Source organism: Quercus suber, unplaced genomic scaffold, assembly GCF_002906115.3.
Source record: "Quercus suber isolate HL8 unplaced genomic scaffold, Cork oak 2.0 scaffold_619, whole genome shotgun sequence".
NCBI classification, from domain to species: Eukaryota; Viridiplantae; Streptophyta; class Magnoliopsida; order Fagales; family Fagaceae; genus Quercus; species Quercus suber.
The window spans coordinates 24,763-47,818 of NW_027070062.1; the positions used below are offsets into that span (position 1 = coordinate 24,763).

Consider the following 23,056-nt stretch of genomic DNA (forward strand, 5'->3'; position numbering starts at 1 on the left):
ACCTATATTGATTTTATTGTTGTTATCATGATCTCTCAAAGGAAGTTAACTCTACGGCTAGATTTTTTACTTGAGTTTGTTGGATATATTAATTTGGGCCTTGATGAAAGAAAGCCAACTAATATATGTTCATAGCTTTTTTAATTTTTCATAAAAAAAATTTCTGAAATGAATGATAAATATATGTTCTAAGGGCATACATTAACTAAATCTATATACACACGCTTAGCTACAACAGTGAATTACAGCCGGGGTTTAAGTGTGAAGGCATTTGTCCCAATTATTTTGTGCTGGTCCTGGTTTACATCAATTATATCTTTGAAATTTGATATAAAAAAATATAGTATATAGTACATATATATGTACGTAGCTTCGACCAAATTAAGTGTCTTGTACTGGTTATCAAAATAAAAAACAAAAGTGTCAAGTACTGTCCTACACTTCTACTTAGTTATTATCATGCTTATGCCAGTAGGGAATTACTAATGTTGTTTTTAGCAACAATTTTTAGTATTTAAATAATATTATACATATTTTCACATACTTTTTCATTTATACTTATTTTTAAAAAATACAAATTGCATTATTAAAATAATATTACCAAATGGCGCCTACCTTTTTGCACCATATGTTAAATTAAACAGATGCTCGTCGCAATCTCCAGTTTGAAAACTTTGAATTGAATGGAATTCAGTTTTAGTTGATGCAGATATAATACGCAGTCATTTCTCATTTCTCCTTCGCAGCTTTTGCAAAAACCAGTGTTAATTTAAAAGCTTTCTCTAATAATCTTTGAATATATATATATAGGTGCGACTTCCTTAATACAGTAGTCAACTCTTGATTAATCAAACATGCACGTCCCATGTATCAATGAACATATATAAATTTATACTGGTACTTTCTTCTTAATTGTTTGTAAATAGGAAGACAAACACAAGTCTACCCTCATCAATGTTCATGGCTTAAAATAATCCTATACTAGGCTGTAAATAGATTAAAAAAATGTAGAAACTTGAACGAAAAGAAAAAAGAAAAGAAAAAGGTAGAAAGTGAAGGAGCATTGTAGGGTGGTACTAATTGGGAATGGGAAAGACAATGTTCTGGGTTCAATCAAATCGACAAACGCCGTCCCGTCGTGTCGGGCATGTGTGTTTGTAGTTGTACACAGTAGTAGATAGAGTCAGTGATATACTGACAAAAGAGTACATACATTTCCATGCATTTGTCCCTACCTTCCTACACGTGCAAACTGTTCCAGACTGGAATGGTTTGCTTTTTCCGCACTAGTTTTGTTCAATTGTTCATATTCTTGTCAGAAGGACAATCGAAAATTTTGAAACTCTATCAAGGTATATAATATTATACTCTCATTTTCTTAATTTCATCAATACCATTAAAAAAGCGTGAAAGATTGTATGAGAAATAAGCCTTTGAATTGGGTACACGATAAGAGACTAATATATATAAAGGGTTTGATTAATCTATTTTAGGACACTTTTTATAAAAAAAATTAAAAAATGATCAAAAAAATTTATTCACTTTTTTGTTTTTTCTTTGAAAAGTTTCTTAAAAAGTCAGTCATTTTTTTGGGTTAATATATGTTCTTAAGATATATATTAATTAAACTCATATATAAATAATAATGGAACAAAATTTAGTTCTAAACTAACCTAGAACTATTTTTTGGGTGAGGCTTAGGTCCAGTGTATGTAGTGCACAGAATCCGTTAAAATGGTAACATGTGTTTAAAAGTGGACACGTATTATAATCTCAACGGATTCGATGCAACTGAACATTGAACTCAAACCTCACCCTTATTTAGTTAAATAAGTAATATGACTCATTAAAAGAGTTATATGACTAAAATTATACATGAATTGTATTGTCAATCACCATATAGTAGGTTAGAGGAAAATAACTATAAACTGATTAGGAGCTAAACTTTTTTCTAACTAAAGAAGGAGAAAAACGCTATCGTGTTCAATTTTCGGGAATGAATTAAAATTGATAGAAGTGTTACTTTTGCATTTTTATTATTATTATAAAGAGATTACCTTTGCATTTCTATTGATTTTGATTAACTACCTTTGATTTTATTTATTTATTTAAGTGTATACATGATGAATGTATCAATTGTCACAATAATGTTAAAGACATAAAATTATTCACAACTTGTTAAGTTAGATTCACAATATATTAATACAAATTTTACTGTGTATCAATCATGGCAGCCAACGGGTCAAATCAATAATTGTAAAAAATTTGTGAAGTTTTTTTGATATGTCGTTGAAATAGAGACTAAACTCATTGCTATAATTTATAAATTCTTAAAACCATTTTCAGAAAAAGTTTTAGTTTTTCATTTTAACAGAATTAGTGATAGTTCCCCTTCTTGGTCGGAAATTCATTTTTGTCTTGCAAGTATTCAAGTAATTCATATAAGTTTCATTAATATTTCCTAAAGGTTGGAATTTAAATAATCTTCTTCTTGTCAAAGATCATATGAAGCGGAATTTACAAAACTTATTTCCTAAACCTCACATTGCAGGTTATGCAAGACCAATAAGAGTAGTTTACAATGCAAGGTGAAGAATATCAATAATCTCCCACCAAATTTAAAATGATAACAATTTCAATTAATACAAATATTTTATGGGCTGTTTGGATTAAGCGAAGAGAGCGAGAGTAGATTAGAATTGACTGAAAATTAGCTTCCTCTCAATCCAGATGGACCAATAGTGATGTATCAAGAGACTTACACAAAAGTCTATATTCATCATTCATTCAAGGTTGAGTAATTAGAAGGAACTAATTAGAGCATCTCCAGCAGATTCTCTAAATTTTTGTACTGTTTGAAGAATGAACAGTAACTTTTACCTTTAACTACCCACTTTTTCAAATATACTTTCCAACAGATTCTCTATCCCATTCTTTATCTCATTTAAATATTATTTCTTTATTAATTCTTTATTTTTTTTTTTAACAACTACACATCTTCCAACATTTTTTTTATTCAATACCTGATTATTATAATAGAAAAAAATATTTGAAGGATGAATAGTAAAAGCTACAGTGTTCTCTACTTATAAAGAAGCACTGTAGCAACTCTACTCTAAAAAATAGAGATAGAGAAGTTGTTGGAGTGGGTTTTGGAGGGATTGATACTCTAAATTTGGCTTTAAAGAAGCCATTGGAGATGCTCTAACTCTTGTAATGTAGCCTCCAAAATATTCCAACAATGACTAGGAAAACAAAACATCGTCAAAATCCAAAACTTTCAAAATCCTCCTCATCCATTATTGTAATTAATTAAAAAAAAAAAAAAAAGATCAAACGAAAGTTTCTACCTGCCTGCGCCCTAATTCCACCGTCAACTAAATTTTCATTTATACTTGATCATCTAACGTGTGGTGTGGTCCATAATTGAGACGTGATTTGACAAAATAGTTAGACCAATTGAAGTTTGATTTGACAAAATTAAAAAAGATTTGAAAGAAAACGAATTCGGTAGGTGAAGAAAATGAAGCATGAATAGGAAACTTAATAGGTGATTTGTTGTTTTAAAGAAGAAAATCATGCCTGTAGACCAGTTTTTTTTTGTAGTGTAATGATGTATAAGCGATAAGATCCGTACACTTTATGTGTTGGTGAATTTTTATAATAAAATATAGGCTAAAATGCGAAACTAACCCTCTAAATTTCTTTAGATTTCTTTTTAGTTTTCTAACTTTACTTTCATTCATTTTAGTTTTTTAAATTTCAAATTTATTTAGTTAAGACTTTTTTTTGTCAACTTTTATTAAAAAGTTTTGAAAAAAAAAAAAAACTGAAAAATATTTTTCAATCCTTAGTTGAATTTTTTTAATTAAAAAATTTTGAAGAAAAATTTAAAAAATTGAAAAATTAACCACAATATATAATAAAAGATGATAGAAAAGCTTTAATTGAATAAATTTGAAAATTAGAGGACTAAAATGAATAAAATCAAAGTTAGAAGACTGAAATGAAATCTAAAGAAACTTATAGAGTCATGTAAGGACCCATTTGGATTCCTAGCCCAAAGGTATGAACGAACTCCGGCCCAAAAAGCCCAAAACAATGAATTTGTAGAGAAATGGGTTAGAAAATTGGGTTTTAGTTAATCAAACAACAAATTGAATAGATTGATGGTGAAAGACTGAAGATGGACGATTATAGAATGAGTAATAAACGTCATCGACAATATTTGAGAAGACTGGTTCTTATATATTGATCTTAAATAGAGTTACAAGTTTGAATCTAGATGGGTACAGTATTTTTCCCTTACTTTTCAAATCCCCTTTTTCTCGCTACCTCCCTTTCCTTTTATACTCCTTCTCCTTTTCGTCTCTATCTTCCACATGCATGTCAGATGGTTGATCTTGATACTTGTCTCATTAGCACCTCCCGTAAGTCTTCATGTAGTAGCTGTAAGGCTGAAATCCACTGTTTAGGTATCATCTCCACATTAATGCAGCCAGGGAGTTAGCTGCAGCGCATTTAATGCGAAGGTAGCAGCTTTTTCCTTGGATATTTTAGGATCCTTCCATGCTTTGAGCTTTCATAGTGCTTATCTGTAGCAATTAAGTATTTCTGTGATGTTTCTTCAGATAGCAGACCATCTCTACGGATCACGGCCTCGGTCAGCCGAGGTGGCACTTATTCTCGGCACAACCCTTTAAGTCGTTTATGATCTAAATTCACTTTTTTGTTCGTTAATATGGTTCCTTTTGACAACGTTTACCTCTTTCTCAGACACTTTTAGTCCTCGGCTTAGGCCTTAGGTCCATTATAAAAAATGTGTAATGAACCTTCAAGCCTAATACCGCTACAAGTCAGTTTTGCATTTTAGCCAAAAATATAAATAAATGTATAAATATACAATAAATTTGTTGTTACAACAAATTTATTATAAAAATTTAATACCCATTAACTCATATATATACAACAAATTTATTATAAAAATTTAATACCCATTAACTCATATATATATATATATATATTAATGAGAATGAACTCATATGTTTTCTTCATATAAAAAGGGAGTCTTACACTCTTACCGCTATTGAGACAGTATCTAGAATGCCTTATAAGTGTATATACTATATACACAACAATATATGACAAGGTACTCGTATGATAAAATTTTCACAACATTTATTTATTTATTTTTTGTTAACAACTAGAATATATATAGCTTTGAAGATAAAATTTATTTTAAAATAAATAAATAAAAACTAAAGAAATGAGTGGACGGTGGTCCACCTACACTTTGTTAATTTTTTTTCCTTTTTCTTTTGTTGCAGTTGTTGATTTTGATAAACAATTTCTTCTAAGTAATGCTAATAAGAGCATCAACATTGGCATTTAACACAATAAAATAATATATCTATTACAATAAACAACAACAACCACCATTAACATAATAAAATATTATTATTTTTACCATCTTCGCTATAGTGCACAGCCAAAGATGGCTGTGCATTGTAGCTCAACAGCCAAAAAAATAAGAAGGTTTTGCTCCATTGATGCAGTCCACTTGTGCTATATTTTAATGGTAAATTTAGCATTTTAGCAAAATGCCTATACCAATACTAACGCTCTAACACAATAATTTCACAACATTCCTAAATTAGCATAGAATTAAATTAGAGATTGGGGTGGGCTCATGTTTGAGTTGACAATTGACATGTTAATCTAGGAATATTGTGATATTTTGTGCATTCAACTCCTTTAATATCTTTTTTTGTCCATAACATTATTTATTTATAAATTTTTATCTATTGGCTAATATTTGGGGGTCTAATTAATACTCTTATAGGTATAGAAATATCTCTATTAGTTAAAATTTGAGGGCTTTATGTGACTGCCTAATTGGTCTAGTGGTAAGGCTCACCTTGCTTATGATTAGTCCATAACAAAAATGTTGTCACTTACAGGACCATATGAAAGTAATGTTAAACAAATAAAACTTATCACCTTAACAAATTATTGATTTGAAGTAGAATTAATATTTAAGATAAAAATGAGTTACAACTAAATACATGAATCAAACTTAATTAAACTTGATCACAGTTACAAGAAAAGCACTCACAAGCATATAAATTCTTCGTTAATCCCTAAGAACTAGAAGATCTCCTAAGAAATTACAAATGATTTCAGAAATGATCTCAATAAGTTTTCTAGTGTGTTTACACTATCTATCATGTAGAATGAGCATCTATTTATAGTTGAGACCTCAGCATTTATGGCTAGTTGCACTTTCCATATGTTGCTCTCTCATTGGCTTAAATGACACTTGTCAAATTATTAATTAGTGCCAATAAATTCTTGGAACTGCTTCAAGGTGATTGTCCAGTTTGTAGATATGATTATGAATAGAACTAGATCAAAACATTCAACTGTTTTGACTGACAGAATTTGCCGAAATGTTAACCACAAATTGACTATGTCAAAGCTAATGGAGAGGACTAGTAGCAGTGAAGTTAAAAAGTTATATAACTATTTTAGTTCCACCAAAACATAAAAATAACCACACAGCAATGGAGTTAAAACTATTTTTTTTAGCTTCATTGCTACAATGTACATCTATTTATGGATGTGCATTGTAGCTTAAAGCTAAAAAAAAATTAATTTTTTATTCCTTGTCCGGTTGTGTGTATGGTTGTGATGATTATGTGTAGTAAATATATTATTTTATTGTAGTAGATATCTTATTTTATTGTGTTGAAAGCTAAAATAGATTCACTGTTGCAGTATGTGTGTAGGGAAAATAGATAAAGTAACTTTTTGTGATGCCAAATAGCTAAATTTTTAGCTCTACTGCTGTGGATGCTCCCATTGCTACCTTTAGGTGCCTCGGACTTTATTGGATTTGCGCCACTTGTCACCATCATGGTTGTTGGTTTTGTAATTGTTTTTTCTTGCTTTGAGCCTTACCAAATTAATGCTACTTGTCACGATTCTGTGCGTTGTTTTTGGTTTAATTAAGAGAGATACTATGTTTATAACAATTTTACAATATTTTTACAACAAATCACAGGTAGTTAGTTGTTATTGGTTCAAATTTGAAACTAACACTAAGATTACTTTTTTGCTCCAACAATAACAACTAGTAACAATCTACCACTTAGGATTTGTTGTAAAAATGTTGTAGGCATATCATTTCTCTTTAATTAATCTTACAAGGATGATCACATTAGCTTCATTTCTCCAACTTTTTGATCCTCATTGAGCCACTTGCCATGTTTCTTAAAAATGATAATTTAATACCAATACATATCATTTAAAATTTTAAATGACATAGCAGTCAGTGCAACTTTAGATTTGTAAAATTTAAACTGAACCATGAAATGGTTTAGTCATGGTAGTTTAATGGTAAGACATAATTCTGATTTCAACCCCCAATTCATAGGAGATCATACTTTTCTCTTGTTAGGTAAGGCATAGCAATCTTGTATATTGCAAGATGTGAGATATGTTGAGACTTTTTAATTCTTATAATTTTAGTCATTCGAAAAACTTTAGTTTTTGGGAATTCTTGTAAATTTTAAAATTTTGTCTCCAATTCTTGCTAATCAAACATGGTGAAAAAAGATTATGAAAATTTTTACGTCCCTATCATTATTCATTATTAAATTATATAACCCTTCCTCAGTCCCTCCCTCCCCACCCCCCAAAAAGAAAAAAAAGGGCGTTTGAATAATGAATGCTAATGTTTGAGATGAATGAATACTATATTCATATGTCAATGTATTATATCAAATCAAATGAAAACAATAAAGCATAGGTTAGTGAAAAGAATGGGATAAATTAGTGAATGCCAGCTAACTAAAACAAGAACCCCCAACAACTCTTTATTTTTCCATCTCAAGATGGACCAAAGGGTGCGTAGTGCTCTAAACATGCGCACCCCCCTTTATCTCTCACTCTCACTCTGTGTGTTTTTGTTTGTGTTCGTGATGATTTTTATTTTTTTGATAAAAGGTTTTTTGTGTGTTTGTGCTTGGTACTGAGAGATGAGTTAGATAAGCAGCCAGCGAGGCCAGCATAGCATCGTACAAATAGAAGTGTCCGCCACACCAACCCCGACAAAGCAACCTCCGTCCCGGGAAAAACGGGCTGTACTGTCAAAACCCACACATGTTCACACCGTGGGGTCACCCCCACATGCCACCATGTGAATTCCAAATTTCTGTTCCACATTTAGGGGTTTTAATTTTTCACTCTTTTAATTTCTTTCTTTAAATTATCATTTTAACCTTAAAATTAAATTATAAAAAAAGTGTCACTGTTTAAAGTTTTAAAAACAAAAAAGTTGAGGTTGTGTGGTGTTATTCCCACCCCCCCCCTCCCACCACTCGAGCACTCTGGTGTGTGTATCTCACGCGTTGAGATCACGGATTCCCAAAACGGGGTGGGGCCCGCCAGTTTTCTGGTGAAACAGTAAAAAATCTAAAACCAACATTGGAACATGTATAGGAGTGTTGGGACCCATGGGCACTGGACCACATATGATTGTTCATTTGTTCCAGTTTGTTTAAAAAGTATAATCAATTTTTGTTGCTGCTATTCCACTGTGATCGAATTCTTTGGATGGTACTTTTGGTTTTGCAACATAGGGTTCTTCTTTTTACCACCCCCCCAAATTTAAATGGACCACATTCACAAACTTTCAGTTTGATTTGATCAGATTGAATCATTTTACTGTGATAAGAACTCTTTTTTCTTTTTCTTTTTTTACTGTTCCTTTACCATTAAAGCATTATTCATTGAAAAGGCAAATTCTTTAAATGACAATAAAGGCTTTATGAGTTTATTTTTAAATTATACGTGCTAGGTGCTAGCTATGGGTTACATGGCAATAATTCCTTACACATAAACATCCAAATGATTCAAATCCTAATAAAAGTGAAATTCAATCTCAAGCATTTATTAATGGGAAAAAAAAAAAGTCTTTTCTAACAGAGATAATTGACCTTTTGTTTAGGGAGAAAAACAAAAAAAAAATTAAAAAAAAAAAAACAAATTAGACAAAGTTAGTTGACCTTTTTATTTAATTAGTCAATAACCCATGAAGTTTAACCAAATATGATATATATTTTTTCATTTTCTAAATATTAAAAATATTAATAATTATATAATTACGAAAATGATATTTATTATGATTGTCTTTATATATGGAATTATATATTCTACTGTTTAAAGAAAATATGATTTGATTACATTTTAATAGAAGCTTTTAAATATAGAATGAAACATTACTATTAAGCATTATTCATTGAAATGGCAAATTCTTTAAATGGATATAAAGGCTTTATGATTTTATTTTTAAATTATACATGCTACGTGCTAGCTAGGGGTTACATGGTAATAATTCCTTCCACATAAACATCCAAATGATTCAAATCCTAATAACAGTGAAATTCAATCTCAAGCATTTAATGGGGGAAAAAAAGAATCTTTACTAATAGAGATAATTGACCTTTTGTTTAGGGGAAAAAAAAGAAGAAGAAAAAATACGAAGATTAAAAAAAAAAAAATTAGACAAAGTTAATTGACCTTTTTATTTAATTAGTCAATAACTCATGAAGTTTAACCAAATATGATATATATATTTTTTCTTTTTTTAAATATTAAAAATATTAATAATTATATAATTATGAAAATGATATTTATTAGCATTGTATTTATATATGGAATTTTATATTCTACTGTTTAAAGAAATATGATTTGATTACATTTTAATAGAGGGTTTTAATATAGAATAAAATATTACTATTAAAGCATTATTCATTGAAATGGCAAATTCTTTAAATGGATATAAAGGCTTTATGATTTTATTTTTAAATTATACATGCTACGTGCTAGCTAGGGGTTACATGGTAATAATTCCTTACACATAAACATCCAAATGATTCAAATCCTAATAAAAGTGAAATTCAATCTCTAGCATTTAATGGGGGGCAAAATAGTATTTAACAACGTAGATAATTGAACTTTTGTTTAGGGGAAAAAAGAGTAATGTTATAGGTACAAATTATTTTATAATATTTTTACAAAATATTGATGTAGTCAACCTTTTATTGGTTTTCATCTAGGTCCACAATTAATATCATTTTTTCATTTAGCAATAATTATTCACCACATAAAAAAAACAGTGTCTTAAAAAAAAAAAAACCAAATTAGACAAAGTTAATTGACCTTTTTTTTTTAGAGAGTTTCAACTTTTGACATTCGCTTTTGATGATAACTTTTTATCATTTTTTTTAAGAGCGTTTCAACCTATGGCTTCCGTTCTTGATGATGCTCTTTAATCATCAAACCAAGACATCAATCGGTTTTTGGTGTAGGTGGAAATTGAACTCTAGATTTTTTATTCAACCATCAGAGATTTTACTAATTAAGCTAACTGGAACCCAAATAACTCTTTATCATTTAATTAGTCAATAACCCATTAAAATTAACCAAATATGATATATATATATATATAAGACAAAGTTAATTGACCTTTTTTTTTTAGAGAGTTTCAACTTTTGACATTCGCTTTTGATGATAACTTTTTATCATTTTTTTTAAGAGCGTTTCAACCTATGGCTTCCGTTCTTGATGATGCTCTTTAATCATCAAACCAAGACATCAATCGGTTTTTGGTGTAGGTGGAAATTGAATTCTAGATTTTTTATTCAACCATCAGAGATTTTACTAATTAAGCTAACTGGAACCCAAATAACTCTTTATCATTTAATTAGTCAATAACCCATTAAAATTAACCAAATATGATATATATATATATATTTAAATATTAAAATTAATAATTACATAATTATGAAAAGAGTGTTTATTATGATTGTATTTATATATGGAATTATATATAATACTGTTTAAAGAAATATGATTTGATTACATTTTAATAGATGGTTTTAAATATAGAATAAAATATTACTATTAAAGCATTATTCATTGAAATGGCAAATTATTTAAATGGAAATAAAGGCTTTATGATTTTATTTTTAAATTATACATGCTACGTGCTAGCTAGGGGTTACATGGTAATAATTCCTTACACATAAACATCCAAATGATTCAAATCCTAATAAAAGTGAAATTCAATCTCAAGCATTCAATGGGGAAAAAAAATAGTCTTTAATAATGGAGATAATTGACTTTTGTTTAGGGGAAAAAAGAGTAATGATATATGTACAAATTAATTTACAACATTTTTACAAAATGCTAATGTGGTCAACCTCTTATTAGTTTTCATCTAGGTCTACTATTAATATCATTTTTTCATTTAGCAATAATCATTCACCACATAAAAAATACAAAGTCTTAAAAAAAAAAAACCTAATTAGACAAAGTTAATTGACCTTTTTTTTAGGGAGTTTCAACTTTTGACATTCGTTCCTGATGATAATTCTTTATCATTTAATTAGTCAATAACACATAAAAATTAACCAAATATGATATATATATATATATATTAAATATTAAAATTAATAATTACATAATTATGAAAAGAGTATTTATTATGATTGTATTTATATATGGAATTATATATTACACTGTTTAAAGAAAATATTATTTGATTACATTTTAATAGAGGGTTTAAATATACAATGAAATATAAAATCGATTAAAATTATATAATAAAAATGATGTGTAAAATTGTTTTACCTTTTAATATAGGATTTAAATATAGAATGAGATATAAAATCAATTAAAAATATATAATAGAAAATGACGTGTAAAATTATGCGGCACTAAAGTTTATGTGGCAAAATATTATGTAATCAAATAAAAGTCAAACGTCTTCAATTTTATATATCAAAATATATTATTGATTATAGATTTTTAATCTATACCATAGGATTTGAACTCATGTCGTCTGCTTTATGATAATTGCTTTTTATCGTTAGGCCAAGGGCCTAAGACACTAATTAGTTGTAGGTTTCAGTTAACTCAACTGGTATGATTGTAATCATAATTACATAATTATGAAAAGAGTATTTATTATGATTGTATTTATATATGGAATTATATATTATACTGTTTAAAGAAAATATTATTTGATTACTGTAGGGTTAGGATTTGTGGCCCAAGCCCAAAACAATAAATTTGTAGAGCGTGGACGATAGAACTAGGTTGACTGTGGAGCTCACAACGGTTGATCACAACGTCCAAGTACGAACCAACGTAAAAATACACGTAAAGATCAAATAAGCTGAAGTCCGAAGAGACTTATGATAGATTAAATACAGGTTACAATTCTTGGTGTTACAGTAAAATCTTTCTTTTTCCTTTTTTTTTTCCTCCCCCCTCTCTCAAGAACCCTTCTTCTTTATATAGTATCCTTCCCCCTCATCCCCATCGTCCACTTGTTCTTCATCTGGGTATCTACTTGAGTGTATGTCAGGTCATGTATCTTTCTCAGTTTTTTATGAGTGGCAGTAGCTGAGTTTATATTGTTCAGGGGTCTTCTTCACATAAATGCGGACAGAAAAGTTGCTGCAGTACATTTAAAACAGTGGTGGCAGCTTTTCCTTTTAGATAATCTCCAAGTATGTCCAAAGCTTATCTAGACTGCTGAAGTCATTAGTAAACTCATTCGAACTCCCCAGATATTTATATGACCAAAAATCTTAACACCCGAGGAGAATGATCTCTTCGGAACACTGATGCTCTCTTCGGACGGATCTTTTTCGCTCTCAAATATCATTCTTTCGTGCGAAGTACCCCTCAACAATTTTAGCCTTTTCGGACATACAATAACTTTTACGTTGGGCTTTAGGCCCACTACGTGTGGTTGTGCTTTTCCCCCCACAATTACATTTTAATAGAGGGTTTAAATATACAATGAAATATAAAATCGATTAAAAATATATAATAAAAATGATGTGTAAAATTGTTTTACCTTTTAATATAGGATTTAAATATAGAATGAGATATAAAATTAATTAAAAATATATAATAGAAAATGACGTGTAAAATTATGCGGCACTAAAGTTTATGTGGCAAAATATTATGTAATCAAATGAAAGTCAAACGTCTTCAGTTTTATATATCAAAATATATTATCGATTATAGATTTTTAATCTATACCATAGGATTTGAACTCATGTTGTCTACTTTATGATAATTGCTTTTTATCAATAGACCAAAGGCCTAAGACACTAATTAGTTGTAGGTTTCCGTTAACTCAACTGGTAAAATCTTTGATGATTGAATAAAAAATCTGAGATTCAAACTCCATAACTTTATCAATTGAATTAACTATAGCCCACACTAATTTATTATTATTATTTTTTGATGATGAAGACCTTTTGTGAATATGTAAACATTGCAAATATCTCTTTTTAGGGGTATTTTTAGAAGTTTGTACAATTAAATTTGATCAAGGTTCTCACTTTATTTGTTTTGTTTTGTGTTTTTTAATAATTATAGAAGGATTTTGCTCTCACCTTTTTTTTTTTTTTTAATGCTTTAATTGCAGTTAGAGAATAGTGGACAACAACAAGTTTGGTTGAAGGATAGGAAAGTTTTCCCCCCGCTCTAATTAGTAATTACAAAAAATGGCAGGGGTTTTCACATGAAGAGTATTAGATGATACTGTTGAGCCATTAGAGCGAGTCTTGATTCTTGATGGAAAGGGGAAAAAATAGTAAAGTGAACCTTTTTAGTTTTTACTAGAAGAGATTAAATTTTATAAGGATGGGGTGTAAAACCTATGTTTTACACCATCCAATAAATGATTGCCACATTAACATTTTACTTAAAATTTATTAAAATTCAATACATCCTACCACACCTAATAACATATCAATAGATTCCCAATTTGGTTGGATTTATATATGGGTATTAGAATTGATTGAGTGTGATTGTGTTTATTCTTAAATATGTCATAAGATGATGTGTCATGTTAGGATTGGAGGGGTAAAACATGGGTTTTACACCACGTCCTTATAGAATTTAATCTCTTACTAGAAACGATAGCAAATTACTAAAAGAAGGACATGATGTAACTCTTTTTTGTTGTTGAGAACATATGATGTAACTTTTTAATTGCTTAGTATCTCAATGTATTCCGCCTAAATGAAGAAGTAGCACCTCTCTCTTATGCAAAATGCATATGGAACTCATAAAAACAACAATAATGTTGTATATAGCCATTATATAAGTTAGAAAAATGAATTAGTATCCTTTTGAGTTCTTGGGATTACTTTGCTACGGATTTTCTAAAATATTATCTAATCAATTTGGAATGAGTGAATTGAATTAAGCAAATTACTAAAAGAAGGACATGATGTAACTCTTTTTTGTTGTTGAGAACATATGATGTAACTTTTTAATTGCTTAGTATCTCAATGTATTCCGCCTAAATGAAGAAGTAGCACCTCTCTCTTATGCAAAATGCATATGGAACTCATAAAAACAACAATAATGTTGTATATAGCCATTATATAAGTTAGAAAAATGAATTAGTATCCTTTTGAGTTCTTGGGATTACTTTGCTACGGATTTTCTAAAATATTATCTAATCAATTTGGAATGAGTGAATTGAATTTTGCCACATCATCTATAAATTATTAAGGATGTGAAAAAATCTAATCCACTTATTTCAAAATGGATATATAGGATTTTAAAAGCTCCTTACTCCATAGAATAATTTTACTCAAATAAATCTAGAAGATTTTAATTCAAAAAAAAAAAAAAAGATATTGCAGGAGTAATACCCTATTCTCTCATAAGAATGGTGGGTCTCATTAGAAATTTAGTTAATAAAATTTATTATTACACGCTAGAAGAAAATATTGCTTCCAAAATATTAAATAAATATTATTTTACTAGATAGGATAAGATGTGGAACCTATGATATCCGCTTTATGATCATTGTTCTATGGGTTAAGACACAATTGAGTTTCTTTTTGGTGTATTGGTGTAAGCAAGGTGAAATTTAAACCCTAAATGTTTTCATTGGAAATACTAGAAAGTGTTAGTTGAGGTGGGAAGTGAGAGATTTAAACCATTAGTGTGTACGTTAAATATATCAAGGGAAATTACTCTTTACCACTTAAATTATACCCTTGATTATACTTTGCACCATAAAATTTTCGAATGCACGTTTTGCATCATAAATTATAACCCTTATTATACTTTGCACTCCGACATCAAGTTTGCTATTAACTTTGACGAAAAAGCATGACACCATGTAAAAAGACTCAATTTTTTATTCCTTAAAAACAAAGTAAAAATTACAGTTTACCATTCCAAATTATACTTCTGATTAAATTTTGTACCTTAAATTTTAATTTTCATCCAATTGTTAACAATAAAATTGATATTGGGACGTAAAGTATAATAAAAATCATAATTTAGAAGGTAAAATGTGCATTATAAAAGTGGTGTAAAGTGAAATTTCAGCAAAGTATTAGTTAAGGTGAAAATGTAGCAACTGATAGTATAAGATTTCATTTCCAACTGAAGTGGGGCTTCTTTCTTTACCCCCATAAACGCAATCTCTCATTAGCCAGTACACCTCACTTACTTTAAAGTGCGTGGACAAACGTTTTTCAACCCCACATATATGGACAGATCTAAGGTGGGACCCATACGTGTACCCCCACTAGGGTAACCGCCACCGTCAGATCCGGTAAGTTGCATCCCGGCCGCACGTAAATTTATGACTCTTAACAATTCCTACATGCTATATGCGTTTCTTTCTTGTTGACATTATTTATGGGCGGTTTAAATCGGATCAAACAAAACGTATTCCACTTTTTAATTTAGTGAAAACCGGAAAAAGCTAAAATAAAATTTAAAAGAAAGAAAAAAAAAGAAAAAAAAAGAAAGAAGAAGTGGGGTTCAGTAATCTGTAATCTTCTTAAGCCCAATATTCTTCTTGGGATTGGTGGTAAAAAGGGACCTCAATTCCCCTATATATACACACCCTCTTCATCTCCTAAACCTACACCACTTCTCTCTAACCCTTTGGCCTCTCTCTCTCAAAACCTTTCTATCTACCACTTCTTTCCTTTTTATTTTCACAGTCTTGGCATTTCCTTTTAGGGTTTTGTTTTGATTGGCTTGAAGCTTCTAAAGCATCTCTCTCTCTCTCTCTCTCTGCCTATCTTATCTACCAGTCTGTTGCCCTATGAGATGGTCCTCTTTGTATTCTTCCACAGCTTTCTTGAACTGCAGCAACGAGCTAGGCTCAGACTTTGCATGCGTTAAGAGACTTATTATTTTTTCTCTTATCTTGTTTTTCTTGGTTGCGGTTCAATAAAGCTGTGGGAAGATACAGACAGGGTCAAGAAAAGTTCAAGATCGGTTTTGTTGGTATTAATATAATCGCCATCTACCCTTTTCATTGCATTCCCTGATCTGTTAATTCCTTTGGTTACACTGGTAAATCTTACTACTTTTACCATGAAATTTTTGATGCATTCATAGATATATCTATGGTAGATAATATAGATGCCGAGGTTCTTTTGTGATCTTAATTCTTTTTGATGATGTGGGTGACTGTTCTGATGCTTTCCTTTTCAGTTCCTCGTCACACGGTACTCAGAAAGCAGGAAGTTTTATACAAGTGTAAATCTCTGAACTGTTATGCTTCAAATGTATTTGTATAAAAATACAAAATTCACATTACTTTCCAATAAGAAAGAAGAAATTCAATCTGAATTACACACAGATTTGATATTTTCATTTCCCTGATTCAGTTTTCATAGTTTTTTTCCACCTTGTATTCTCACTATATGCAAAATTTTAATATAAAAGTTATAAAAATTTCACCTTTATATGTTGACAGAGAATATAATATCAGATATAATAGAATAGATAAAAATAATACATGGAAAAAACCCTAACTAATGTGTTAAAGATCCATGGCTGAGCCCAAAATTTGGGATCAAGATTTATTGTTGCTGTTGTATATCTGAACTCAACTCATTTACTTGTGTGTAACGATTTTGTTGGAGCTTTAATTATAAGGCTCAATTTGTATGTTTCTGTTCCTACAGACTGAGCGTATAATTGTCAAATCTTTTTTCTTCTCTGTGTCCCTGCTACACAGGAAATGTCATGGATAAGTAGTTTCTTTTTTATTTGTACTTTACAGACATTACGATTCCCTGAGTATTGTATTTTCCTCTTGTCTATATCCTTTTCTTTCTGTCCTTCTATTTCTATTGTTTATTATGATCAATGGTGGGGTTTCTTTTATAATTGTTTTGTCTGGCTTTATAGTGTGCCCATGTGTAGGTTCAATTGCAGGCCAAGCATAAATACTACTTGCAGATCAATCAAACAGCGATTACCTTTTTTTTCAAAATACCATGCTATAGACAAGTTGATCGGTACATATTTGGTCAACAAGGTAAAAGTCATTATGTTTATACAAAGTGCAGCCAGAATTATTAGCCTTTTTAAATAGATCCCTACCTACAGATTCATTTATGGCTAGCATGTCATTTGCGAGTTACTATTATTTATTGTAGTTCTGTTATTTATCATCCGTTATTTATTTATTTATTTATTTATTTTTATTGTTTCACTGTTCTTTTTACAATTAATAAGTCGTACAATTATTTTTCTGTTGGTTTGTCAAGTTTAATGTATTTAAACTTGATTAGGGTTCTTTTTTAAACTTCTTTTTTAGACACTAGAAAGAGCAATATGAGATTTTGTATGAGTAATAGTTAGAAGGAATACATAGTAAATGTTAGAATGGACCACACAAGGTTTTACACAATTGTGTTTTAAGCAAAGCTTTAAAGTCAATAATGAAAATTAAGTGGTTAGGTGAAGCTTTTATGAACAAAGAATACAGGTAAGATGTTGTACAGTTGTGTTGAATTGCCTTTGAGAAAAGAAACCTAGACATGAAGAAGCAACTTGTAAAAGGAAATTAGGGTTTTCTTTTCCTAACTGAGGTAAAGACAAGTGGAAGGGAAAGTTCCTCTTGTTCACTGCAAGAAACATCTTGTCTTGTTGCTTAAGACTGAGATGTTTTTGGATCAGATCCTGGTTTTTTTCATGTATCTATTGGAGTGAATCTCGCATGGTCCAAACTAAGTGCCAAACCAAGATTCATGAAACCCAAAAAATGAGCAACCGTGAATGCTTGATTTTCATATTCATTTAGAAATCTGACCAAAAAAAAATCTCAGTGTACATGAGCACAATAACTGGCTTCTTTCGTGAAGTTAGCTGGAGTCACAGATGGTGCACTCACGAGAACATGAATCCATCCAATTAATAAGCCACCTCTTTTTAAAAAAAATGTGGCACAGGTCATATTGCATATGACCCAACTACTTTATTTATATGATATTCATGTCTAATTGTCGCCCACTAAACAAATGCATATTCTAATCACTTGCTGTTAGATAATTATTAGTTTAAAATATTACTATATTATGAATATTCAATGAAGTGTAAGAGTAGAGTGCTCCTTTTCCCCCTTTGGATTTATCATGCTTATATAGTTTATATGCCCTTGAATTATTGCTAGTAATGCCTTTAGAAAAGGACTATTTAAAGTAAAACAAATGGTTGGATTAGTTTCTCAACTTTATTACTAATCACTCATCTAAGTCAAAAAAGGTGAGATTTATTTTTTCGTGGAATCAAAAAAGAGTTGTTTCTTTCTTTAACTTTTCCCTTTGGTGGAAAAGGATAGCGTTGTAAAGCTAGCTAAGATTTCCTTGTACTTTGTGAAAATGGAAAAGAGAGGTGGCTAAACAGTGTAAACCAAGCCCAAAAAAAAAGATATTAAAGGAGTTGAATGCACAATTTTCTTGATATGGTTGTCTTATTTCTGCTGTTGTTTTGTCCTGTTGAATGGATAGTGAAGTTGATTCCATTTATTTCTAGGACTTGTAAACTTTTCCTTTTTCTCTTTACTTTGATTGGTTCACTGTTATTCTAATTAAACTGAGCTCATATTTATGTGTGGAATGCAAATTGATCATGAATATAAAGCAACTGAGTATGCATTCACAGTACATGCATGGTGCATGCAAGCATGTCTAGAGTATATGTATGCCAACTATCCCTGTATTTTACAAGTACAGCTCCTTTGGAGTCCATCAGAGTTACATGTTATGTTTAAAGTATGAATACATCTCCTTGATCTATTTTCAGTAAAAATTACAACTAAATGGCTATCTGTGCAGTAGAACTATCATTCTTAGTCCTCTCTGTTAGTATCATGGTCAACAAAGTTGCCATTTATAGTTGCTGGACACTTCCATATCAGATAAGAGATGTTAAAATTTTTTGCAGTTTCAAAAAATGATGTCCCATTGCTCAATTGGCCGAACAAGATAAGATACCAACAGCGATGTGACTGTTCGATTCCCAGCTAATACTCTGTGGCAGAATTATTGTTTCTCTATGCCATTTCCCTTTCAGGTTCCCATAGTTTCTCAAGTTGAAGTTTTATTTGATTTCTTCTTAAGCTTTTTGCCATCCCTAGTCATTTTCAAGATATTATCATCATTACGTACGTTGTTTAGGAGAAATTATAAGGTCCACATGGTGGACAACTGAGATGGTCCACCATTCTACTAAAAAATTTACACTTGTTTAAAATTGCTGAGTTGGAAATTTTTTTAAAATAAAAATTGATTACTGACTTAGCAATTTTAAACAAGTGGGAGTTATTTAGTGAAATGGTAGATAAATGACGTGATCCACCAGAAGATTGTATAATTTCTCATTGTTTAGAGTGACTTTTATATAAATAAAGATCATCCCTTGGAGCACAACATTCCAAATTGGCTTTAAAGGGTGAACTCTTATAAGTCTCTTCATTTGAGAGGTGTAGATTAATTCAATACACCATGAATCACAGGAAGGCGTCCTTATGGATTGGTAGTAAAGCAATTTTAAGTTAAGATTGTTCTTTTAAGTGTCTGTTTGAATACCGTTTATTATTAAAAACTAAAAACACTGTAACAAAATAATTTTTAAATATGTAAATAGTGTCGTAAGACTCAATTTTAAAGTTTTCTTTGCTGAAAAAAGTATTTGCAGGTCTGTGAACAATGCACGGGACCCACTATTTTCAGCCAAACACAGGAATGCATGGAAAACGTGCGTTCCAAATGCACACTAAATGTGTTAGAATGTGTGGTTCTTTTAATGTCAATTGTTAATGTACCTAAAAAGTCTCTCCTTAGGGGTGTACGTGTGTGTGATTAAGTACTTACATAAATATATGTACATATAGCTGAAGACAAAGAGAGGTTTATACTATGGGAAGGTATTTGAGAGAGTTATCATGCATTTGCTATTCTTCTTTGATATCTTAGCTTGGATTGTTGCAATATACTTAAATTGTTTAGGTAGCAATGATGATCTTTACTTCATTTGTGGCAAAGCATTTTTTTTTTTTTTTTGAGAAACCACCCCAGGAAGAGGGGGGAAGAGACATATCATTAAGGAATATCAGCAAAGTACACAGACTCAAACTCAAGGGGAATTTCCTCCATCCAAACCTAGAAAGGGGAAAAATTACAAGCTGATCTTGCTAAACAGTGTGCTACTTTGTTTCCTATCCTACGTGTATGACTGAAAGTTAAGCATTGAAAGGCCGAAGAAAAGTGGTTGATGTCCTTGATGATATGCCCGTAGCTTGGAGAGTCCATACCACCTTTAGAGAGAGCATTGAATATTATTTCCGAATCCCCTTCAAGTTGCACCTGATTCAGACTAAGTTCAAGCGCCAAACCCAGAGCACTGCGAGCCACCAACACTTCCACCATCTCTACAGATGTAGGCAATGGAATAATTTGTGTAAAGGCAGCCATGACAAGACCCTTGTCGTTACGAATCACACCACCCAAACCAGCTAAATTCTTGTCTTTGAAAGTTGCCCCGCCAACATTTACATGCATTAGTAGTTTATCTTTGTAATTAAGCATAGTTCCTAAGATCTCAAAAGACTATTAATCATGATCAAGCTACTGAAGCTGAATTGACATATAATTCCTAAATTGCACCAAAAAGTAAGTGTAGGATCAATGGTTAGAAAGATAGCTGGAATTGGGAATCTTAACTTCATTCCTAACAATTATTTGAGTATGAAATGAATGGTAGAGAGGAAAATTGGGGATATAGGGGCGTTCTTGAATATTTATATCTTTTGTAATGACAAGAACAACACAATATCATGTTATATAGAAAAGCAAATGCAACTCACTTTAGTGGTAGAGCATGCTTTTGAGTAAGAGATGTTATGTTGTTGTCAATACAGTGATTGAATTATATTGGGCCATCAAACAACGACAAATCAGGCTTGAGACAAGCTATGAACAAAATATCATGCTGAAGTTGTTGAAGCTGAATTGAGATATAGTTCTGGAACTGAACAAAAAACAAAGGTCGGATTAATAGCCAAAAGGTTAGTTGGAATTGAGAATCTTGGCTTCATTGTTGAGTATTATAACAATTATTTGTGTATGAAATGAACGGAAGAGATGAAAATTAGGAATATAGGGGACAATTTGAATATTTTCAAAAGAAAAACACAATTTAGTGAAAATTCTTACTAGTTCTAATCTAGGCATATCACCAACATCACATTTTTATTTACTAATAATTATTTGAAAAATGCTAAAACCACATCAGCAGTTTGTAAAAATATTGTAAAATAGTTTGTGTCTGTAATATTACTCATGAAAAAAAATATCTTGCTTAAGCACACGAAGCTGAATTGACATATAATTCCAAAATTGGATAAAACAAGTGTAGGATTAATGGCTAGAAGGGTAGGTGGAATTGAAATGTTGGCCTCATTCTTTTAGACTACAGCAATTATTTGTGTACGAAATGAAAAAAAAAAAAAAAGATGAAAATTGGGGGATATAGAGGGGCCCGCTTGAATATTTATAAAATTTTCACCATTGTTTGTAATAAAAAGAACACATAATTTCATGTTATTTTTGTAGAAAAGCAAGACTTCCTTTATTGGCACCGTGCTTTGAGTAAGAGATGTTATGTTATTTATTTTTATAAAAACAATTAAGTGACTAAATTTTATATTGGCCATCAACCTACCACAATTTAGACTTTAAACTAGTTATGAACAAAATATCATTCTAAAAAAAGTTGCTGAAGTTGTTGAATATAATATAGTTCCAGAAGTTGACAAAACAAGTGTAGGATGAATGACTAGACTTCCAGGTGAATTTGAAAATCTTTACTTTGTTCATGAGGACTATAACAATTATTTGTGTATGAAACAAATGGAAGAGATGAAATTGGGAATGTAGGACGTTTAATTGATTGAATATTTATAAATCTTTCACTTTCTTTCGTTATCACAAGAATAACACAATCTCATGTTATATATATTGTAGAAAAGCAAAAAAAGACTTCATTTAGTGGTAATATTCTATTTTGAATAAGAGATGTTATGTTTTTTTCCCCTTCAGTAATAATGATAATGTGATTTATGCTGACCATTAACCTACCACAATCTAAGTTTAAGATCGGTTATGAAATAGAATATTATATACGCACAAGTTGATGAAGCTGGATTGACATATAATTTTGAAATTGGACGAAAAATAAGTGTAGGTTTGATGGCTAGAGGGGTAGGAGGAATTGGGAATCTTGATTTTATTCATGAGGAATATAACAATTGCTTGCATACAAACAAATGAATGGGATGAAAATTAGGGATATAAGGGGCCTACTTAAATATTTACAAATCTTTCACCATTTTTTGTAATCATATGAATAGCACAAATTCATGTTATATTGTAGAAACAAATGCCAAAGGCCTTGTAACTTAATTAGCACATTTCCATGCACAAAGTTGTATGGGGTTAGCATAAATCAAGTTACGGGGTTAGCAGCAACTTGTAATTATCTCTCAAAAAATAAAAAATAAAAAATAAAATTTCTTTTAGCGATAATATGTTTTGAGTAAGAGTTTACATAGTTACTAAATTTTATGTTGGCCATCACCCTACCACAATTAGAGTTTGGTATCGGTTTATGATCAACATATATGACACTAAGC

General features: G+C 30.4%; 1 long non-coding RNA gene across 3 annotated transcripts; it reads left to right on the plus strand.

Moving 5' to 3' along the window:
• Positions 1 to 15,822: 15,822 nt before the first annotated feature.
• LOC112039052 (uncharacterized) lies at positions 15,823 to 21,257 on the plus strand. Of its 3 annotated transcripts, none has more exons than XR_010625726.1 (3): positions 15,877 to 16,425; positions 16,567 to 17,398; positions 19,309 to 21,257. It is a non-coding gene; the product is annotated as an uncharacterized LOC112039052 (long non-coding RNA). The 3 variants fall into 3 exon arrangements; XR_010625727.1 differs by having other exon boundaries at positions 16,567 to 16,611; positions 17,269 to 21,257; XR_010625725.1 differs by having other exon boundaries at positions 15,823 to 16,425; positions 16,567 to 21,257.
• The last annotated feature ends 1,799 nt before the right edge of the window (positions 21,258 to 23,056 follow it).